Source organism: Triticum dicoccoides, chromosome 3B (assembly GCF_002162155.2).
Source record: "Triticum dicoccoides isolate Atlit2015 ecotype Zavitan chromosome 3B, WEW_v2.0, whole genome shotgun sequence".
Taxonomy (NCBI): Eukaryota; Viridiplantae; Streptophyta; class Magnoliopsida; order Poales; family Poaceae; genus Triticum; species Triticum dicoccoides.
In genome coordinates, this window is record NC_041385.1 from 805,899,019 (window position 1) to 805,902,869 (window position 3,851).

At 40.8% G+C, this 3,851-nt stretch overlaps 1 long non-coding RNA gene across 1 annotated transcript; it reads right to left on the reverse strand.

Annotated features, from left to right (window-relative positions):
- Positions 1 to 2,317: 2,317 nt before the first annotated feature.
- On the reverse strand, positions 2,318 to 3,638 carry LOC119282364. Its single transcript, XR_005138720.1, has 4 exons — positions 3,497 to 3,638; positions 3,272 to 3,328; positions 2,420 to 2,468; positions 2,318 to 2,344 (listed from the first exon to the last, which is right to left on the reverse strand). It is a non-coding gene; the product is annotated as an uncharacterized LOC119282364 (long non-coding RNA).
- Positions 3,639 to 3,851: the final 213 nt, after the last annotated feature.

Sequence of the window (3,851 nt, forward strand, 5' to 3'; positions counted from 1 at the left end):
GTTGGTAGTGTCTAATGTTACCACTATACGTCTTGGAAAACTTTTAGGATGATTAGCTGGAGCACTGTGATATATAGTGAGAAAAGCATTTGGTAGGATTATCATTGTCTTCTCATTTAATTCCCCAGCTACCGGCCTAACACTGAAGGTTTCACTGCAACTGCTTGGTTCCAAGTTCAATATGGAAATTTGCAGAAAATTTAGGCTGAACAATTTTTATAAAGAATAAAACCCAGTATAGTATAGGATAAGAAATGCCTTGTGCAATCTTAATCGTGTGGCTACCATTGTTGATTGTTTGCAGGAAGCTCAAAGGAAGCAAGACTTCAACAAAAATCTCTGAATGCATTCCAAGCTTCTGTACGGCGTACGTCGTTTCAAAGGGCAAACTGTCATTGGTGCACTCTTACACCTGATGCCTGTGAAACACCCAAGACCATATCTTCTTCAACCGTTTCTTCTCCTAGCTCTGGAAGCCTTTCCAGTGCGCCCTCAGGTAATACTCAAGTCTGCATTTGATTTTGTTTTCTGAAAATTGTTGATTACACCTATCAACTGAATACAAACAAAAGAAGTGTATTAGATGTTACTAACTATTATGTCTACAGCAGAGTGGGCTGACAGAAATGGAACATCAACGGTATTATTCCGCCAGTCATCTCTGCCATCGCAATGTGATCACACAGTCGTAAATATAAATAGGTCAATCCTGAAGCTAGCCCTTTAGGCAGTGCTGGCAGCGAGATCTCTTACCATGCTGATACAACCCTAAAGACAAATTCACAATCAATCACATCAGTAGCGCAGCTCAGTAGCAGCAGCAGTGGGGATTCAGTTTACAGGAGCTTCCAGGGAGATAGCTTCTGAGATATCTTTGATCTGCAGGCAGCAGTTTCAGAAACTGCAAGAGACCTTAGGCATTCTCATGCCCAGGTAGCTGTTTCACCCTGGGCAAAAGTATTTCATTCTATTGGGTACAAACTTTTTTTCTTTTAAGATGATGGAAGGGTTCATCTCTAGGCCTCAGCATCATACGATGCACACTGCCAAAGAAAAATATCACTACATGAAAGCCAACATGTTTACCCAAATGAATGTGCAATTTATGATATTTTTTAGCTAAACAGGATGATCTAAAGCTTCAAATTGAGAGTATGAAGGTCAAACTGCGACATATATTCTACAGTTGTGGCTATGGACAACTTTTGGCCAGTCCGGTGTATTCTACAATTGAGGCAATGGAGCACTTTTGACCAGTCTAGTGTATTCTACAGTTGTGGCACTGGAGTAGTCATTATCCACAAAACCAGGTATGTTGTTGTTACCATGTATCTATGTGAACATAAATCGTGAGCACTGGATAATAGTATTTATGATATATATACAATGTATATTTTTTCCAGTCTATGCTATGACATTGTGAGCCGCATTTATTTTGTGCACATTTTGCTTTGTACTTGAAAAATCCCCCCTCCCTCTTTGCTGCTTGTCATGCTCAGACACCGGCAGATAGGACAAATAAACCATACACAATACATGTACCTATGAGCTGAAATACACTGGGCATCCTAAAGCCAACATGGAAAAATAATGAAACGACCTGAAAGAACGAATGCAACAAATGCAAAAGCATATAATAATGAAGGTCAGAAGGTCTATGAAAATTACCTAGCTGTTTTTTGGGGACAAGAATCAGTTATTTCTAGTTCCCTAATTCTGGAGCTATGTGTGAACAAGGCCAGAGGACTAAAATATCAAAAGCTAGCTAAGGACTCATTAGCAGATTTTTCTTGTGCTTGCTATACGTCTCAACCGAACAATAGGCAAAGGGTGTACTTATGAACAGACATAAGCAGACACCATATCAATAGCTAACAGCATCACACAACAACCCGATCACACATCAAGATGGATTGATGGAAATGGAAAGATAAAGTATGCTCTTGCAGTAGAACCAAGTGTAATAATGATTATAAGCACAGGTATGTACATTTGAAAAAATAGAAGATTAAGAAAGGGGAACATGCATAAAAAAACTTTCGAAAAGTAGTAGTAATTTCACCTCTGCAATAGAGAAAGTACAATTAGTTGGCTTTTCCTACTGATGGCTAATTGCCTGGATAAAAAATGAGCAGTAGGTATAATGATGGTGTTATTTTCTTGCGCAAGCACCAAAACTTCGCTGAGAAGGTAAAATATATTGGGAGCATTGTACCTTTATTTTCCCTATAATCCTTGCCCTTGCTTCTAGACTATATGATGGCAATGCGAGCTAGCCAGCGTCTTCATATTAGTCCGTCCAAAAAGCACACCAAAGTTAACAGTTGGATTGATTGTATTATCTCTGAAATGCCATTATCAAAAATTTAGTTGATGCTAAATAGTAAATAGAAGTGCAGGGCTTGCTTATCACACTTACTTAGGACTCATGGGCCTTATCTAATTCCTCTCCAAAGCAAACCATCTCTCTATGCGAAATAGGCAATAGATATAAGCAGAAAATGCTATATACCAAAGAGTATATGACAATCTAAACTGAAGTGCTGCTCACAAGAAACCGAATATGATAACATGTTATTGCTCACTCTAATAATATATAAGGTGTTGGAAAGGAGGGGGTCTATTTTATTTATACAGTTTAGTTTAGTGATTTGGTAAAAGATAAGGGCAAGTCCAAACCAGACATGCACGAGAGCCTTAAATACGTCGAGTCACTTTGATTAGATCATAATGAGAAGAAATGAAAAATAGTGGCAAATTCAGCACAAGGGAAAACAAGTTTTGCATCTACACAACAATGAAGCAAGGTAATGAGCTAAATTAGTGGGCCTGGCACATATCTGATTCACTCTACACTTTACGCTTACATAGCATCACAGTAATCTCCACTCATAGGAAACCAAACAAATTGAAGATTAAGATTTGCATATGGTAAATGAAGGAATAAATTCATACGTGCAAGATAAATTCGTCGCATCGTGTTGCAAAACCAGAAAAGTAAAACCAAACCCCCTCTCCCAGAGCCTCTTCCCTATGATATTCTTAGACACCATGGGAATGATGGGGGCAGAAGTTTGGAGCTAGCCTGGAGAGGGAGACCATGGCACATTGAAAAGGAGAGGCTCTTTGTACAGCAAAACAGCTCAGTGCGCTCGGCAGGCAAGGTTGCGGAAGGAAGAGGAGTACAAAATCATGGCATGTGCTCTACTACACAGAAAAATCCAAAAACGCAGGAACAGGCGTGACTGTGTTCAAGAGAGATATAATTCACCTTGGTCTTCTTGATCAAATTCTTCCTCAAAATTCTTCTTATAGTCTCGACAGGTAACTAAAAGTTGAGGAATCAAAATACGATTATAAGAGAACCAGAGAATCAAGTAGTACAAATCGAGAGAAAAAAGATGCGGACGTAGGTGGGCAGTCTAGATTGGAAAGGAGTGGGAAGTGAAGGGGAGGAGGGGAGAAGCAAAGGTGGGAGGAGTGTTATGCCTTCTACCTGTCAACGCGTGGCTGCAGAGGGTCAGTCGCCTACACCCGACGCCCGCGTTGCCGTGGCTCTGTCCAGATCGCAGATCGATCGAAGAAACCCGGGTGGCCGCCATCTTCCCAATCCACGAGGCCCCCAAGCCTCTCCTGCCTGGAAGCGCCTGTCGAGCCCTTCCCCTCCATCGGGGTCGCTGCCAGTCTGGTCGATGCCCCACAGGCCGCTGCAAAGAGAGCCAATAGGGTTGTAAATGATGCCAGTGAAGTCTTAGTGCTACCAAGGGCTGCAAGCTAATCGAACACAAGCTTAAACAAGAAAGATACTTGAAGATTTATACCCTGGTGTTCATTATAAACAGAAAAGGTTA